This window comes from Lathamus discolor, chromosome 1 (genome assembly GCF_037157495.1).
Source record: "Lathamus discolor isolate bLatDis1 chromosome 1, bLatDis1.hap1, whole genome shotgun sequence".
NCBI classification, from domain to species: domain Eukaryota; kingdom Metazoa; phylum Chordata; class Aves; order Psittaciformes; family Psittacidae; genus Lathamus; species Lathamus discolor.
Window position 1 is genome coordinate 16021823 of NC_088884.1, and position 20235 is coordinate 16042057.

Consider the following 20235-nt stretch of genomic DNA (forward strand, 5'->3'; position numbering starts at 1 on the left):
TTTCCTTTCTCAGATATTGTAGGAGTTTGTGGTATTTCTTTGTGTGACTCAAATTTTAGGGACCTGAGTGGGAAGTCAAGTGTCATGAGGGTGACTTTGAATTCAGTTGTTTTCTGCTCTTCAGATGGTAAGGGTGTTCCTGCCTGAGTAAACACCACCACATTAAGCTGCCAGGATTGCTTGAACTTTAATTCACTGCAACTGTATTTAAAAATGAAATTCTGCCTGGGTGCTTTTAAGGCTTTGGTTGGAGTGTTCTGTGGATTTGAATGTAAACTTTTAAGGTTCGGGTGAAATGCAGATGGAATTGTTAGATATTGAAGAATAGAAAAAATACCTGTTAACGTGGGATAAGTGAACAGTGCCATCAAAGGTCTACCTGCTGTGGTGCAAGGGATGGATGGAACATGCTGTATTGTTAAAATGGCATAACTGGAATAAGTCAGGTCCGGATTTTAGGATGGAAAGAAAAGTCAAATCAATGTTTATACCTAAAGTAATACTATTTTTCAAAAGCAGCTGCCTTCATCATGTACACCATGCTGGAATGTAGTGTAAATAAAACATAGGTCAAAAGATATAAGTTACTAAAGGTAAAGATTTGTACTGGTAAAAAGAAAATTGCTAGATAAGGTCTGCATCTGACCCATCTGTCACATCTACTATGTGTGATCCTGCCCACTTTAATATAACTTACTGACTTCTGAAAAATGATAGAAATCCTGATAACTAAAAAAAACCAAAGGTAAAATTATAATAATCAAGACTGAGTATGACTGTTTTCATATTAAGACTAATTTCTTCTCAGAATGCTGTATCTAGCCAAAATAGGTCTTGTTTTGATGTAAGATTTCATATGTTATAACTATCTTGGCTTCCTTTCTGAGTTGAAGCACAACCTGTTTAGTATGATCCAAGCTTAAGAAGCCTATTTGTTTTGACATAAAGGAATATAGAAAAAAGAGAAATACAGAATACTGATGTTTGAGCCTTACATATTAACATCTGTAAACAAGCAACACCTATTGTTGAAGAAATAACCATACGGTATATTTCTGTCTAGACTTTAGGTGCACAAGAAATGTCAGAGATTTAGAGCAAAGCTACGCTTGCAATCTTTTAATAGGGAATAGGAGAGCAAGAGGAATGCTGCTCTTAGTTAGTTGGACATTTCCATTGTGGATCCAGGGTGACCATATGACCATCAAGCAAAGTTTCATTGACATATATTATACTTTTCAACAACTTTTAAGAATTGCCACCCACCTTCACCTCCTCATATTTACCTTAGATTCTTACCCATTTTTAACATTTTCTTCTTTTTTCTCTTTGTATTAAGAGCTCATAAGATTTCCTTCTCGTTTCCCAGTGCTGTCCTACTGTGCAGGGCTTTCACGTAGTGTTTATTCCTCCAGCCTGTCACTCTTTGCTCTTCTTCACTTGCTCTACTACAGAGGCTGCTAGGTAGCTTTCAGTTTTCTAGGAACTTCGACCTTCCCAGCAGGTTTTGTTACACTCTACAAACAAAGGAAGAAGTTAGAGCTGCAGCTCTTTTAAATGTCCAAAGATCTTGTAACAATGTGTGTATTAATAATGCCAGTTGGAACACAGATTTTTTTTTTAATATTTTTTTTAAAACTGTGAGAAAGCAGGCTTTTCTTTAAAATTGTACATTCATTTTACTCTTCAGTCTGCTTCTGCATGACCTTGTCAGCAAGGGACAATTGCCAAGAGGCACCTTTGAGAGGCCGGTAGCATCAGCGTTAGAAGTATCAGAGTTTCAGGCATTGAGGCTGTGTCTATATTAGCAAATTAAAAAATGCTTGGAAGTATTTCCAGGACTCTACCACAGTTTTGTTCTTTGCAAACTAACACTGTTCCAGAAAATTCCCAGATGTTTATTTGACAGTCTGTATGCAGCCCCTCTGTTTTTGGAGTGCATGTGAGTATTCTAGCAGAGATGTAGGATTATCTGTGTTACTTGATTGCAGCAAAGAGAAATGTGCTCAGCGTAGATATATATATATTTAGATCAGGTAATCTATATATGCTTTCTACTTGGCCTGCATGGTCTTTATTTCTTTTGCTTTGTCCTACCTTCTCCCTTCATTGCAGTCCAAGCCTCAGAGTTGTTTTTCTTCTCTTTAGCTGTCCTTTCGTCCTTCCTAAAATGCATATAGATTTAAATTTCATTGGCATGCTGTCTCCCAGCTTCTGTTCCTTCCTTCAGATGACCCTGTAAACTTACTGGTAGTGATACTGTGCGCAGTTCTCTGTCTGGTACAAACTACTTCAGGGAAGCCTCCCTCTTGTTTGCCTTTGGGTACTTTAATAATAAAAAGAGAATTAAAAAAGTAGGACTAGACTTTGAGTGATGCTTTATCTGTCCATGTACTGCAAGACAGAAACTTGATGAACAATTATATGTCTTTGGGGACTACATTTAAGCTGACTACTTTTTGAAAGAATCTTTCTCTTTGAACTCGTTTGGTATTTCAACCAAAATATTTATGTCAAAATACAAAAATTAAAAAGTATAAATCCTTCCTGTTTCTTTTAGAATACTTATGAATCAGCTTATGCACATCTGGAACTAATTAGAGGCTGTGATAAAGCCAAATTCTGTGTTGTTCCCATTAGATTTTGTCTAAATAGCTGTAAACATTTTTCTTTGTCTTGTCAGGATGATGGTACTGGGATTGATTCCGGACATCACTTCAGTTCAAGGTTGAAGTGAAAAGGTTTCTTGGAGGCTTAGAAGAAGCAGGTGAGTACCCATCAAGAATCACAAGTCTTGTTTTGCAACTTTCATTGGTTCTGGAATTGCTGTTCTTGCTTACCAGCCCATATTTAAATAGTTGATCTTTGCGTCCTCTGATTCACTGAGATGTATGACTGCTTGCAGTATGACAAGATAGCAGAGAGTATTTAAATCATGTAGGCCTTCCCTACATGCTTGTTCAGTGCCTGCCACAAAAATAAGTGAAAACTTGTTTTTTCACCAACGCCTATGGAACTCTGGAGTTCAGTTTCACTGTGTAGTTTCATTACATCAGCTGCATCAGGAGTGTGATAATTAAGCTAATTTGGTCAGAAAATTCTTTTACACTTTACTTGTATACATATGTATTATAATAAATTAAAATTTTAAAAGTCAAGATTAAATAGTAATGCATCCTTGATTTTGGATATTCCTAGTTTCCTGAAACTGGGGTAATACCTGTTCTGTTGATAACCAGGAATATTCGATGATGTCAAGGACCATGAGTTCAGGTCTTGTTTGAATTGCTATGTGTGTTAACAGTCTGAACCTCCCTGTGAAAAAGTACTGTTAGTGGTGTACTACCACCATGGGACTTGGCATGCCTGCACTGAACACTTTCCTTTACTCCAGATCTTCACAGCTATCTTGAGTGAATCATGTACAGCTGATACCATTTTTTTTTTTCCGTTAAGAGAGATCTGGGAAAGGACATAATGAAGGAGTTAGTATAAGAAGACGAGAGCTTAACAAGCCATTCACCTCTATTTCAGATTTTTCATACTTGATATTGCAATAAATAATTAATCTATATGTTGAGTGTTGCAATTGTTAACATTTGGCTTTTCCTACAGGGGTAGAAAATTCCTTGAGCATATTTCCAGAATTTTTCAAATTCAAAATTCTAGGCAATATTTTAATGTATAAATTGCAAAATTTGCTCAGTTGGTGCCTGATACTAAACTTACAGATGCAGATTTCAACTGTATACAATCTAACTCACCATAATGGTCACCAGGCCTAATTACTTCTAGGTACACCACTATTTCCAAAGTAAATATGTATTGTTCCCCTGTTTGTCATGTGCAGTAACTGCCAAGGTATTATGAAATACTAAGATACACCTATATACTCCATAATACTGATATATCCACTGTCATGAACTGATGACTCAGAAAGGCAAGAAAAGAAGTAGTTCCAAAGGAGTTAATGATGGTGAGAGTAATTAGTGCTGAAACTATGTTCATAACAAGTTTTCTAAAGTTTCACCCTCTGGGAGGAAACACAGACTTTTTACCTAATTCAAAGCAGTGCAAAACAAGACCATCCTGGTATGTTGTTCACTGTGACTGTCTTTACTCATGTAGTAATTAAAAAGGAAAATTCCTTTCTTCAGATTTAACTTCACCTTCTGCCAAGGACTTGACTCACTGGCCTGAAGGGTACTGTGTGAACATGGTGAAACCATAAAAAGAAGAAAAGATACAATATCAGCTTTAGCAATGTTGTAAATAAAGGACTATACAGCTCTGTACAGGGAAACTGTAGATGTTAACTGCTGTAACCTATAAATTTGTGTAAGGCTGTATGTTAATATGTAATAATACATTTTCAAAGCAGTGTTTTTCCTTACATAACCCAATGGAGAAAACAGTTAAAAAAGTCAGATTCTTTGCTTTCTAGGTAGCAATGGAAATATGACTGGATTTCTAGCGTATATTTATACACATGTCTGAACAGTGTAACTTGTCTGTAATAATAGTAGATAGTTTCTTCACAGACAGTATCAGTATCTTGGAGAACTGTTTGGTTTGACAGAAACTGGTAATTGTGTACTAATTGAAATCTGGTGAGCCAGCAAGAGATGTTTATTTTAAAAGGAAACTTTTTTCTGGAAATTTACTATGTTCTGTACCAAATAATGTCAGAAATGCAGCAGTACTGACTTACACATGTATAATAGTTGGCAGTATCGTTTTATTGAATTCCACTATGTCTGGAACTTAAGGCATATGGAGGAAAGTAACTGTTGTTCTGTTTCCTTCATTATTGTCTTCCATAGCTTTAAGTTAAATACAATCTATAAAAATGCTTTCTGTAAAGAAAGCCAAAAATCTCTTTGGCCTTTTTAGCACTGGTCTCTATTTTTTGCAGTATATGAAAGTGGAGAGGGAGTGGTTTTTGTAGTCCGTGAGGAAATAGTAGTAAATTCTGAATGCTCATTCTTCAGTATGCCATTTGCAGTTGATACTTTTTTATGGCAGGACACAGTGTCTTTGCACTGATTGAAAACTAGGATTCAGTCATAAATGTGGTGATAGCAATACATAAAAATTAAAATTTCATTCATGAGTGCATTTATAATTAACACAGAGAAAAAAATCTGTTTGCTTTCTGTCCTGTCTTTTAATAGACCACTTAACTTTTAGGACTAAGTCTTAGAAAACTGAGTTAGGGTTGGAAAACTGACACCAAGACAAAAATCCATGTTGGAAAAATGCAAAAGTAGAGAAAAAATGTTCCAGTTTTGAGTTAATGGCTTAAATGAACACTTTTGGGACTTTAGTGGTACAGTTATGTCTGGATTTTCTGAGTTAATTAGGCTTTGGGAAAAAAGCTAAGGAAGTTTTCTAAATCTGAATATTTTCTGTGTTAGTGAACTGAATGCTGGTATTAATTTTTGTTAAGTCAATGAGCTTTTCTGTCCTGTGTTGGCAATTCAGGGAAGAGAAACCGTTGTGTTCATTCCTGTTTCTTGCTGGAACTACAGGGCTCTAAACAGTATGACTCATGTACATGTGTTGTATATGTATGCATTTTGTATATCTACCAAATATTCAGTCTCTATATATGTTTATTTTGCACATTAGATCAGTACAAAATACATCTAATAGTCATCTTGCAGCTGAACTGGAACTGTCTGAAGAGTTTTGTAAGGACTCATTGCTGGTGATCATGCTGATTACTGACGTGCAGCATTTGATGTACAAGTTGTTCCATCAGCTGGATAAATGATTGGCAGTAACTGTCCACAAAGAAGGCTAACCCTTCCACATGTCTGGTCAGAAGCCAGATAAGTTTTGATACTGCTGTAGGTGCAGGGGTGGAGGATATACAGCATAATCCTGAAAGGAAAAGATGGTGTTGGCTTTCCAAGAAGTAATTGGATAGGGATTGATGGGCTTTGTCTTCAGTCTGGTTTCCACCAGGAAGAGCCTGAAAAATAAACAGTACTTTATATTTTAATGGAATTGCATTAGGGACAGAGACACTGTTTATTATAGAATTTTGAATTGCTTTCCAGGGTGATTGTGAATAGCTGTGAATTACTGATTTAAGGGGAACCTGAAGGCAACTTCTGGCAAAAAGGAGTTTACATTAACAAAACCAAATTTCTGTGGCCTGGAACTATGAGATAGTAAAATTTCTTGCCGTGATTGTACAAAGTATCAAATTATGGATTTAAACTGGCTAGCTCTTCAGTTCAGCTGAGCATTAAGTATGGTCTTAATGGTCTGATTTGCCGGGAAGAGCACTAATACAATAATATGCTTTTTACAGCACATATCAAATATGAACTTGTGTCACCTATTACAAAGTCTGTGCTTTGGGAGATGTGTTCACTGCATCTAGGAGTTATGCCCCACATTTGTTGGAATTAGTCCTTAATGATACTGTGATAATGATTCAGAAATGAGTTATTGCTCAAATACACTGCTTGGTTTGTGGTTTCTAGCATAGAAATTTTGAGGGAAAAGTCTATTGTTTTTTCAGGTAATAGTGTGAAATGAGGCAAAATGGGATGCATCTTAATAATTTTGTGATTCTTTTTCTAAGTGACATGAACGAGGGAGGTGAGAGCTCTTAATTTTGAACTCAACTGAATACATGTTTCTAAATGTGGCCTGCTTGAGAACAGAGGACCATTACTGTAGTTGTCATGTAAAATAAAGTTGGAGTCTGAAGCTCCTTTTTAGCTGTCAGCTTTATTAAGGAGCTACTGGTGTGTTGAACTAGGCACATGCATTATATAAGCAGTGTATGGTAGTGTCTAGGGGGAATTTTCTCTCTCTTCACTGCTGCTTTATTAGGTCTCGCTCACTCGTTCACTGTTGCCCTGTCTTAACTCCAGCTTTCTGGCTGCAGCTCACAGCGCAGTAGGTCTAATGTAGATTGACGCCTTTGCCAGAGGACTGATTGAAACTTGTGTCTCATAGTTGGTAATGCTCACTCAACCATTTTATTGAAGATAAAGTAAATAAAATAGATTGCCATATGAGAATTCTCTGAAATCAAATGGAATAATTTGACAGGTTTAAGCCCATGAAAAAGCCAACACATTGAAACAGATGGGAATAGGTTTTATGCACAATATACCAGGAAAGGGTGTCTGCTGGCTTGGTGTTAAGCTGTTAAAGGCTTTTACCAAAAGTATAATTGTTGAAAGTATTATCGTCATTTCCAATGGAATTTCCTTTGGTGTTTAAATTGTTACTTCTCTCAAACAGAGGGATTTTGTTTTTTTTTTAAGTGAAATGGATATAGTGATTTTATTTTCTTATTGCTTCTGATTCTTTAAGAGACTGGTGATGCATAGTCAGTCTCTTAAAGTTTAATATAAGAAAATAATAGAGATTAACTGAGGGTGAGTTTATTATTTCAGAAAATAATTCTGTGGAATAATGCAAAATAGATTGTTACTTTTATAGGTCTTTAATAATCACTAGTGAGATAATTTTGAATATTACAAGTAAAGTTGCTACAGTAAACCCTGACATTTCTAAAGTTGTGTGTGGTGCAGTATATAAAAATATGAACTGTTCAAGCTGTTGTGACAAACTGTTTAGATAACGGTGAACAAACCACAAATACTCCTCACAATACTTTATAAAGAATTGTTGCAGATAAGCAGTGCAGTAAGTCTGTGTTATTTTTAGAAATAAGCTAATACATAATGAGTGAGTTAAGATGCAACAGATAACATGTACCTAATTTTTTTTTATGTGGATAACAATGAGTGTTAGTCTTTTTAGTCACACTAGGGGGTTCCTTCTTACTAGTTGGCCATTTCTTCAAGGAAACGGGACACCTGTTTTAGTTGAGTACAATAAGCTATGTGAAACTCACTTAGAATTAGTAAAGGAAATTTAACATAGGTTAAAAATATATGTATAAAGTTTGCAGATACAGCCTTAGTTTTCCACCTTAAAAGCACAGCCAATTAAATAACAAATGTATTCATTTTTCTCTTTTCTTTATGTTTAAATAAAATCTACTCTTTTGTGTTAGATATCAATTTTAAAAGTTAAAAAAATTCTTAGATTGTGCTGTTGGTACTTAATGCTGGGATGCGTGTGAGATTTCACAAATATTGGGCTCAAAATAAATTATGAATGAGCCATTTGAGAATGACTTGCAGGAGTGAGTTGACAGACTGGAAAAACATAGTAAGGATGGATTTCTAGATTAACTGTTAGCTGAAATACACAGCTAGCTGTGATGATGTGTGCAATGGCAGGGACAGTGCTGGTCAAAATCATATTTCCAATATGATTGTAAATAAATCTAAGAAATCTGAACGATATTCTCAGATTTTCCCATTCTGGTCATAGTTTTAAGAAGGAAAATTACAATTCACTGGTGCACTGGCACACTGGCACCAGCTGTGCTCTGGAGAGGTCTTTCTTTTGTTGCCATGCTGATGACTGCATGTATCTGGCCAAACCCTCTATGCTCTTACAGCTGTTTCAGACTTAAAATTTCAACACTTGAAAAGCAAAATTTAGTGACTGTGATGCCAGCAAGATAGCTAGAACTTCCCATCCTCCTGAGGGAAGTCTCTTCTCGTTCATTCCTTGGTGCTCTTTCTGTTCAGGCAGTCGCGTGTAAAAGGGTCATCAACAGCTTTGTCTTTCTGTGGCAGGGACTACAGGAAGACAGAACTCTGTCACAAATGTCTGGGAGGGACTACAGGAAGACAGAACTCTGTCACAAATGTCTGTTTTAACCCTTTTGTTTTCATCTTTTTTTAAAATTACATTCTTAGAAAGAGTTGGCTTTTGGAGGAGGCAACAAAGATATTAGTTTAATTAGATTTTAATTACATACTTAGAATTGCCTTGGGATTTTCTCCGTGGTAGGAGGTCCAAGATGAAGAATCACTGCTCATTTCTGTGAAGTCTTTTCTTTCATGTTTTTTTTATAGTTAAATTGGAAAGTTATTGAGCATTACCACAGTTTTTGGGAGAAAATGCTGAGACCTGTGAGTGCTCCAACATAGATCGATTTAGAAAGAATAAGAGCTAATTTTACCAAGAGAAACAGAAATTTCAACAGTAGTTTACTTTGGATTTCTGTAAAACTTAAGGAAACAAAACGTGGTTTCCAATATTTCTCAGAACAACCTATTTATGCTGTTTTTTTCAGCATGGTCTCTTACTTGACCATATCCGAAGTAATTCGGAAAGGCTGATTTTCATGTTATTATCCAGAAATCAGTACATGATAAATGTGATGAACTAGCTATTGAAAATCCTTTTTTAAAAAATAGAAATATTGGCAGTAAAGAAACCTATTCAGTGCAAGTAACTGCATGTGGAATAAATAACAGCGTGTCTGATTTCTGAAAATAAATGAGATCTTGAAAATGGAGTAGATGTTTATTTGATTGCTTTTGGAGTTAACCCCCCTGAAAAAAACCTGATTTAAATGAGTTTTATATGTGTAAGTGGTGCTTGTTAACTGTCTTGGGGAGTGATTTCTTCTCTCCTCTGGAAAACACATTAAGGCATCTAGCAAAGCAAGAGGTAATGATTTTTCTTTTTTTTTTTTTTTTTTTTTTTGATGTGGGCACTGTCATCTAGGAACTGGACAAAGATCACGGTCCCTTAGGAACTGGGCTGCGGCATTTTAAATGTGGCCTGTAAAACAGCTATTTAGTGGTGATTGTCAGCGTACAGGAGATAGGTTTTTACTGATTTGATGGAGAAAGCTGTGCTTAACTGCATCAGGTTTTTTTAATAGAAGTCAAATGTTCACAGTTTCATTTTTGAGGGAACTTTTTACAATTTTTCTTTTTTTCTGAGCGTAAGTCTTCTAGAGAAGCAAAACAGGTCGTGTTTTGGTTTGTATGGTGGTTCTGGTCCTTCATCCAAACATGCGTGTATAGATTCAAGTACTTTTATGAAGATTCCATAAATTATAACAGATCCAGTGAAGGTTTTGCAAAAGAAAATACCAGGCGTGTAATCTTAGACTGCGAAGTTACAACTGCTTGCTATAGTTTAAACCACATAAAGTGGCTTCTCAAGAATAAGGTGTAGGACATGGTACATAAGCATGTACAAATAAGAAATTAATGAATTTCTTTTATTTCAACTTTGGTTTCTTCAATACTCAACTTTGGTTGAGTATAGTTTCTTAGTTAACTACAGTAAGGGGAAATGGACTGTAATTTTAATTCAGTGTTATGTTTGAAGGAGATACTGAATTAAACTTTGTTTTGATCTGTTGAAATATATATAGCTGTTCCTGTGCTTCTGTAATTGAATACGCAGCCTATTATCATTCTTTATTATTTTGGTGAAGTTAACTACTAAACATTTCAAATTAGATCAGATGGATAGTTTGATACAAAAGACATGCATCCTAATGTCCTAAAAGTTTTGCAACTAATTTGAAACTCATATTTATTATCTGAACAATGCACACTACAGTCATGTTGGTGAATATTTAGCTTTCATCCTTTGAAGATGGAAACTTTCTTACCGGGCCACTTGCCATTAGTTTTTACTTTGTTTTCTGTTTGCTGTAAGATATATTTCATGACATAATACAAATCCAGTCATCTCTCTCACTTATTAAAGACTTAAAGTAATAATATATCCAGAATTTCTGCTCAACCAGTTGAAGGCTTTTACTTTAGTTTTAGGTAGGTGTACTCCTGAAATTTGGTCATTAGTACGTGCTTAAAAAAATAAGTTCAGGATTTTGTAATCTTTGCATCACCATCATATCAAAACTAAACTGGAATTTTCAGACCAGTTTCTTTCCACTTGTTAAGTGGACTAAAGGAATAACAGGATTATAATCTATTTTATTTTTACAAACAAAGCTGATATATTGAACTGTATTACTGAAATGAATGGAAGAATATTTTAAAAAAAGGAAATATTTAAATATTTAGCTATTACCTTAAATAAAAGGTAAATATTTAAAGATATCTCTTATGACAGAATCATTTTGCACTGGCCTTTTTCAGCAGTAGTGTCATAAGGAATATGGAAGGTTAGCATGCCCATTCGTAAGTCTTTCTTCTTCACTGCAGAAGCATTAGGCTCATTGTTATCAGTAATACTTTTAATAACTAAAGTGCATAACCATTTAATGAATAGGTGCTGCAGTTATAGGTATCTTTGCTCTTGCCAAAATTCATTATTGCTCCTACACCAGAACTTATGGTTACTTTCTTTCTTCTTTCTCTTCTTCAATGCATCACTTTCAAAAAGGAAAATGGAAATGAATGCGGAAAGGATCCCCAGCTGATGCAGTGAAAAAAACCATGACAGTTTAAACCATGGTACTTTGCTTTGCAGGAAAGTTCCTTAGGAGTGCTCGCATGGTCGTTTTGCCAGCCCCTGAATGGCAGCAGGCAGTTCTGGCAGTGGGAAGGTAACAAACAGCAGGGGAAGGAGGGAGAGGGTGGGAGCATCCTTAACTGCTGCAGCTGTTTGCTAAGTGAGCATATGCTGAAGCCCTAGAGCCTCCACAGAACATTTTTTCACAGGTCAGTGCTTAAATCACATGCATAATACTCTCCTAAAGTAAGTTTGATCTGAGCACCTGTTTATTTGCTTTTCTAAGGGAAGTTGTTGTATTGTGGAAGTCCTGCAGTTATAACTTTGTGTTATAAAAGATAATGGAATACCAGTGAGGTACCATTTTTCCCTAAAATTTTTCATTATGACCTCTTAGAAAAAAATCAGTATTTGCTCTTTCTCTGTCTCGCTAGGATTTGCTGAATGCTCTACTTTTGGACTACATAAGAAATGGAGGTCTAAGGAAGTATTAATGTTACTGCAGTCTTATCATTTATATTCTTTTAAGTTTGCAGTCCAGAAATATTTTTAGTTTGAGGTGTTTGAAATTTATTTGATTTATTAAACCTGAAAAGATATATATATTGGATTGATTGAGTGTATTTGATAGGTCAGAGTTTTGAAGTTACTACATTATGAAATTGAATACCCTGTCCAATACTTAAATGGTACCAGAAGATAGAGCATGTGATTTAATTACCTCTATTTCATTTTGTGAACTTGACCTCTGTTCCCAGCCTCGAGACAAAGAAAGACAAAGTACTATGAGCAGTTGGCAGTTGATATTAAGAAGGTATCTCCCATCTCTCTCTCATGACCTGTAGTAATAGCCAGTCCTCAGCATGGATGTGGGACTTCCCCAGGAAAATTCTGTCCTTTGGCTGGCAAATTCATGTGCTGCTTTACTTCTTTAGATGCCTTCTGAAATCCTTTCTCTTTCAGCTTCTGCCAGAAGAAATCTTTCTTTTCTGGGTTAGCTCTAGCTGTGCAGAAACAGCTGTTTAACACAAGGATACTGGCTTCAGTAGACTAAGGATGGTTTTTGAGTGTCTGTCTGCTCTTCTACAAAACAGAACTGTAATATACATACAGGCTGTTACTCATTGTGTTCTTTAGTTATTTCAGATTGACTCTGTGTTTGTGTGTTTGTGGAAGCTGACAGAATCTATCCCAGTATTGAGGAATATCCTGGGTGTTTCCTTCACATACTAATACAGTTTGTTCATTTTCAAGGAAAAGGCCAGATTGGACAGGGCTTTGAGCAACCTGGTCTAGTGGAAGGTGTCCCTGCCCATGGCATGGGGGTTGGAGCTAAGTGATCTTTAAGGTCCCTTGCAACCCAAACCATTCTATGATTCTCATAAGACTTTCTTTAATATTTGGGACCTGAGTCTTTTGGGGCTGTGAAGGCTGATGATAGTTTGCATGAAAATTGAGGGATTTAGTCTTTCTGATAATGCAGACCTTGATTTATGAGAACCCACAAACTTATGCCTAAGTTGCGTGGGAACTGATAGTGTCTTTTCTAGGAAGGCCATGTTTGAAAAAGGTATTGGAGAGAAATTTTTAGTCATTGAGACAGTTGCTTTTCACAGTGTTTGCAGTCTATAGTAAAAGCCATTTTGACTGCATCTTTTGATTGCCTTTTGCAACTGCTAAATTTAAAGGCAAAAGACAAAACTGTTCATGAAATCATAGTTGTGACTATTTTATTAAATATTTTGGATTTGTTTATAGCATCATAAGCTTGTTATTGCTATATGCTAATAGATAAAATGTCCAAAATAAAGTATAAAGTGACAAACACTGATAATGTCCTCAAACTGCTGAAATGTCCTGTACTCATCTTCTCATAAAAAATCAGATTCCTATAACTATATAAGAGATTATCAAAGAAGGTTTTTTTAATCACTCGGTGCTTTAGCATGTTTTAGATTTGCTCTATGTATTGTTCGTTTCTCTTAAGCCATTAACATGGCTAGTTATTTGAACTATCCTGGTGAGTGGCTACTTCTCTGTAAGCTTAATAGTTAAGATTATAGTAAGACCGTGGAATGAAAGAACAATTTCTCTGTATATTCGAACTGCGTAGTAATATAGGAATGAAAAGTATGTTGTTTAATTATTTGGTTTTGTCATGTAGTGTTATAGTTACTATTAAATATGACTTCTGTATTGCTAATGTAAGAAAAGAATTAAAAAAAAAACCCACCCAAAAAAAGGTTTGATCTCATTTGACCTTTCTGACGTTCAGTCAGTTAAAAGGCTTGTAAGACGTTTAATTACCAAATGGTATGATCATTATTCATCTCCTCATTTGATATATAACGTCAAGTGAATTGCCTCCCTGGAGTGCCCTGTGTTTCACAGATCAATAGATTTAGTAAGAGCTTGAAGGAGAGCTTTATGCATTCACAGAAAAGAATGAAAAGTATATCCTTCTTGTAAAATAGCTTATGTAGTTACTCAGTGAGCTTTACAAAGTTATTGTTTTATTTATATCTTAGGAATACAAAATCCTGTAATGTGAAGGCATTTATTAAAATATTTTAAACCTGTCTATTGAAAATAAAAGATACTGCTTCTATCTTACTCTGCATAATAAAGTAGCTTTCAAAGTCTGTCCTGAACAGCTTCATTTAAATCTATTAAAATAATTATTACAAGAGATTTTTTGATTTGGCAAATCACAACAAAGAGAGTATATAAAAGACCATATAAGTTCACTACACATGATTGCTTAAAGTATTCACATTTTGGTTTTCTGCTTTTCTAAATAGGTCTGGTTAGTTTTAACTGATATAGGTCATTGTTTTTTGTTTTATTTTCTCTTCATTTATTTTGTCAAGGATATTTACGTACATTGAGAGAAAAAGATGAAAGTTTGTCCTTAGTTGGCAAGTTTAATAGGTACACATTTATAAAAAGATTATTTTTTATTTAGTTGTATAAAGCATAATTAAATATGGGCTACTTAATGTTTTCTTAGGCTTTTCTGAATGTATTGTATTACTCTTATGCAATATAGATGAGCCATCATACAACACCAGCTATTTGAGCAGGCCTGTCTGATCTCTTACCCTTGGTAAAAGAGGTTTCCAAATGACTTGAACAGGACTTCTAGGATTGTTCAGGCACTAGTATTTGTTACTCTTTTTTCCTGTGAGTTTTACCCTGCTTGATTTGCACTCTTTACTTACCATCTTTCTGCTTAAAAGTAAGAAAACAAACCCCGTATTTCTTCCTTAACCCTTTTATTAATGAGGGTAAGCTTTTTAGCTTAAATTTGCGCCTTGCTGTTTGTCGTTGCATCAGTCAGGCATATTTCAGGATACTGCGTCAGGCATACTGAGGATACTGTAGTTCAGCTAAGCAAATCTTGCTGGCTGTGGGACAGAAGCAACATTTACTTGAAAATTTGACTTTCTTATTCATCTGTCACTTACAACCCATCATCTACTCAAAGATTAATTTGAATTGTGAACAATATCTAAGCTTCCTTAATCCCTTGCTCTTGTCCTTTTTCTTGAGCTGCTGTACTGTGACAGAAAGACCGTAATTCTGAAGCTTCTTATTCCTCGGGCCTACCTAAAGTAACTCCCATCGGGAGCTGATTGATGTTCTAGCAAGGAAATTCTTACCTGGTTTTGTGAACTACCTGGAAAAATTGTCAGGAGGTTTTCACACTCTTAGATGTTCACTGTGTGGAGTTCTTGTAAATGTAGAATCTAATTTGTCTGGGCTCTTTGCACCAGCATTGTTCAAGGTCAGATGAAGTTGAGTGAAGTAGAGGAAGTCTTTTTGAGATTTCCTTTCTTTGTACTCTCAGCATTTTTCACCAAATTAGCAAATCAAATAATACTAATTCTATTTATAATCAAGATAGCTGGGAAATATACCACATTCCTCTATGTACTTATTTTGTGGATGACTCCTTCTGCCACTCTTGGTCTACTCCTGCATTGAATTGTTTTGGTATTTTTTTGAGGAAAAGTACTAATTGATTAGTTTCTCCTCCTCTAACAATGCAAATGCTGCTCAATAAGGGGTTAGAAGTTAAAAAGAAGTGCAGGAAATGTGCAGATTTTTTCTGCTGAAGTTGAATATCCAAAGAACTTTCTATCAAGGGAACACTTCTGCATGATTAAAATAATTAATGCTGGAGTTCTGTAGGAGCCTCAATTGTTTTGATGATACATTCATATATGGCTTGACTTGATAAAGTTTGAGCCATCAGGACTCTATCTAGAAATATGTACATTTAGTTTTAAGACTGTGAATAGATCTTTGGCTGAACTGTAATTATATACTTAGCATCTTTTAGGACTGTATATATCAGTAGTAATAAATTCCAACATGTTCCTAAAGTTAGAGTAGTGTTCATTTGTTGGCATTTGCATTTATTCGCCTATATGTTTATGGCATAGCAGTAAACACCTTAATGCAATGAAATGCAAAATCCATTTGGATGAAAAATAATATAGCTGTTTAATTGGCATCATCCCTCTTTGTTTGGTAGGTGCTACAGATGTTAGGGTGAACAGTTAATTAGTGACAAAGCACATAAACTCTCTTGTATACTGCTTCTGGGCTTCACAATTTAAGAAGGATGTGCAGGTCCTTGAATGCATTCAGAGGAGGGCAACAAAGCTGGTGAAATGGCTGGAAGGAGTGAAATGGCTGGAAATGAGGAGTGGCTGAGGACTTTGGGGTTCTCTGCTTTGGAGAAAAGAAGCATTAGAGGTGACCTCATTGCTCGCTACAGCTTCCTGAGGAGGGGAAGGGGCAATCTCTCTAGCATCCAGTGTTAGGAAGAATGGGAATGGTTCGAAGTTGTGCCAGGGGATGTTTAGACTGGTTATTAGGAAGCACTTATTTACCAAGAGGGTGGTCAAACACTGGAATGGGCTTCCTAGAGAGGTGGTCAATGCCCCAGGCCTGTTGGTGTTGAAGAGGCATTTGGACAATGCCCTTAATACCATGCTTTAACTTTTGGTCAAGCGGTTGACTAGGTGATCATTATAGGTCTCTTTGAACTGGAAATCATCTAGTCTATTCAAGAAAACTGGCAGTAGTTACAGGTAACCTTTTCATACCATTTGTGTAAAGAGATAGATTGGTATAAATAGAGGAAGTGAGCTCTTTCTTTTTAGACAATATTCCTGAAAGGTTCTGTGGTGAGACACAGAAGCTTACAAGGTTCCTAAACCACTGCTGTCTTTGTCCTGCCTTCCCTTAGTGACAGGGAATCAGAGGCAGAGACCCTTAAAGTCTGGGTCTGCCCTGTCCCCTTCTAGGTACTAGAACTCAAAAGGTCTCCTAGACTTCTCCTAGGGTCAAAAGTGGTATGATTTGTAATACCGCAGTCCTGTTACGAACTGAAAGAATCAATAAGGAATACCTTAAAATGGTCAACTTTTGGAGAACATAGCATCCAGAAATCTTTGCAAAATACTACTGCAAGTGTATTACGTATGATGTAATTTTGAGCTGAGAAGTAGAGTTCAGGAAACTACATGTTCTTACAAATTGTATATCATCATGATCACTCTGGAGTATTTCACATGGAATTGTATTTTTTTATTTTTATTTTTTTTTTAGCTGTTTGAAGCACCAAGTAATGGCATTTACGATGTGTGATATGCATAATTGGAGTCAAGGCCAATGAAGGTCCCTGAGTAAGAAACATGTAGAACTCTATTCCTTCACATTTCAAGGAGAAAACTTGAGAGACCTAAAATTCTTGAATAAGTTCATACAGAAATAAAGCTCAGGACAGAGAAACTTTGTATACAGAAACAGAAAAAGTCCCATGAAAAGTGAGATAATGGTGACAACCTTAGAAAAAGGATAGTTGTACAATTTCGAAACTCATGAAGTAAGAAATCCTGATTTTTCTTTTTTTTTTCCAGACCAACAAATCAAAAACACCCCCTCACACCCCTGTCAAAAAAAACCCTGAAACCCCCCAAAACCAGAAGCCTTGCTTTGGACATTATGATCATGGAAGTATGCCCATATGGTTTATGCAATGTTAGCTATCCTCAATTGTTTTACACTTAAGAGAACAGTCATGATATGTGTATACCTGCTAGAGGTAGCTTTAATCTTGCTGTTTGGGAGAGCAGTAAGTGTGTATTAACTATAGCACAATTGTACTTACTAGGGCTCTGCCCATTTATCTGTGGCAGTGAGTGTGCTTACCTGCTGAAATGCCTCTTACTTTTTTATGGGTGTCTGGGTAACTGGATTAACTCAAGATTTGATACAATCGTCTATCCTGAAGATGTACCCTGATTTTGCAGAAAGCCTTAGCAGTATTTCTGAAATCTGGCATCCTTCACGCATTTCACACCAGAAATACTATCAGAGACCTAATTTGTTACTTTGTTTTTATATTTATTATGATTACCTGAATAGCTCAGGAGCACTTCTTAAGAACAATGTTGTCTGTCTTGTGTTATCAGTGACAGCATCAACAGGTACTGGTGTAGCATGTATCTTAACCCATAAGGGGGGTCTGCAGTGCCGAGTCAGCCATAAACTACTTTTTGTGTACAAAAAGTACAAATATCAACAGCCTTTATTATTACACTGCTTGTCCAACTGTGAGAAGGCAGAAGGGTTTGTCGTATTTTCAAAACCATGGCTGCTTATTTTGGATTCTCATCTGTGGGATGTGGAACCCGTCCACTGGGAAACAATTTAAGTAAGTTTTACATGATGGAAAAGTTAAGGAAATACTGAGATCTGATCCATGAAAGCCAGAATTGCTACCTGGAATTTCCAGTTACCTGAATTTAATGTACTAATCTTCCAAGATCCCTAGTCTGGGACTATGCACCAATTCTCAGTTCCTATCCCATCACTTTGAGAGTGTTGGGGGGGTGGGGGTGGGGGGGAAGTTTGAAGAATATTTTTCTTTTAAAATACAGTGCTCAGTCAGTGCTTCTAATTAGTATCTTAGAACCTGATTTATTAATATACCATTGTGAGGTACAGTGTCCCTCTCTGGTAAAGAGTTATGTCTGTCAATCTGTTGTAACTATTTGGTGTTAAAACATTTTGGGTTTTTTTCTGTCCTGGAGCAAGAATTTCTGTCTCAAACTGTCAATAATTTTTACTTGGAAACACATAAAATAGTGAAGATGCTGTAAATATTCAGATGTTGGAGACACCTTCTTGTAAATGAAGTATTTTTTTAATAAGAGCTGTACTAGTAAATGTATAGAAAGAAGTAAAATAATAACACTAAATACTAAAAATGCTCTTCCAAAAGTATTACCTTTTAATTGGATTTTAATATATGATAGCTGTGTTAGGGCCTGTTTTATCTGTTCATCTTTAAATTAGCTGGTTTCACTCTAAAGGCAAAGTTTTTTCCTGCTTTTTTTTCTGATTGTGTGCTTAACACTCAATATTGGAAGTATTCCAAAGGCACTCTGGTGTCACTCAACAGCAGTCACTCTCTTCTTTATAGCAATATGGGATTCCTGCAGAGTATGTCTACGTCTGTGAGACTGGAGGTACAGACACAATTAAGTAATTGCATATTTATTCTGGTTCTCAGGCAGTTTTTTCAGCCTGCGCTGAGTTCATCAGAGCTGTGGCTACATGGGTCACAGTGCTTGGGCTGGCTGGTTTCAGGCTATCTATCTCCACTAAGTATGCAGAAAATGTAGACACAACAATGGCTGCAGTGTACCTAACCCTCAGTCTAGGTCTTTTCAGGAACAGGAAATACTACACTTCCTGTCTAAGTAGAAGTGCAGCAGAAGTGCATGCAGAATAGACACTGTTTGACATTTCGTAACTTATTTTGAAGTAATTTGATTTTGACAAATTGAAATTGTTTACATTTTATTGCCATTCAAGTTTTTCACTAGTTTTTCTATTGTTCATCAGCCAGATTAATGGCAGCTTTCTAGGATGGACAGAGCTTTATTAAATGTGATGACGTTATGTTGTTTTTGATTAGGGAGTAGGTAAAATAGTGTTGTAAGGAAAACCAACTAAAGTTTTTTGACGTTGTAAGAAGCATTTAACATACAGCACAATGATTCTAGTGGTGGTGATGGGGATAAGTCATAAACATTGACCATTCAAACAGATAAAATTTATGGTGCTAGGAGGCCATGCTGAGTTACAGATGTGGTTTTCCAGCTGTTTTGATCTTTTTATGTTAGTTATGATCCCAAAGAATTAGGGAAAAGATAGCAGTGAGGGGACAATGTACATGGGAATGAATAATTCTAATGTAATTATGAAAGGATTCATATGTGTATATAGCAAAGAAAAAGGAACAATTATTAGCCCTCTAATAGAAAATGTGTTGTTCAGGACACAAACACAGTACAAGAGAGGTTCAGGATCCAAGAAAGGCAGGATGGAACTTGTTAATGATGTCAGAATGGCAGGAGGACACAAGGCTATAGGGGCTTTGGCAAGTGTGTAATACTTGTCTTCTGAATTTATGAATCGAATCAGGAAGCCTTATAATGTTCTGTGAAGACTGTGAATAAAATAAATGCTTTGTGTCTTGTGACATTGTTAGTGATGTTGATGGTTGGACTTCCTTCATTCCTTTCCATTTTATTGGTTTAGGATGATTCCCTGTTGGAACAAAGTCAGCCATGGCGAGGAAAGCAAGATGTATGAAGATATTAAAAATACGATATGTAAAAGTTTACAGTAATTAAAGTGTAAGATTTGTAGAGTAGTTTGCAGTGATGTCACAAAGAATTAATATTCTTCAGTGGTTTTATTACCTATACTTCATAACATCCATAATAATATAGTACAGTTAGAACAAGTACAAGGCAACTATGAATTAGTGGGCTGTAGTACTGCTGAGGAGCTTCTTAGGAGGTCATAGAG

General features: G+C 35.9%; 1 protein-coding gene across 6 annotated transcripts in view; it reads left to right on the forward strand.

Annotated features, from left to right (window-relative positions):
• The window catches only part of FOXP2 (forkhead box P2), a 417926-nt gene that overhangs the window by 124298 nt on the left and 273393 nt on the right, over window positions 1–20235 (forward strand). For all 6 annotated transcript variants that reach the window (XM_065697217.1, XM_065697620.1, XM_065697714.1 and 3 more), the window contains exon 3: window positions 2684–2767. The gene's annotated coding sequence lies outside the window, so the exon portion shown is untranslated. The remainder of the gene's footprint in view (window positions 1–2683; window positions 2768–20235) is intronic.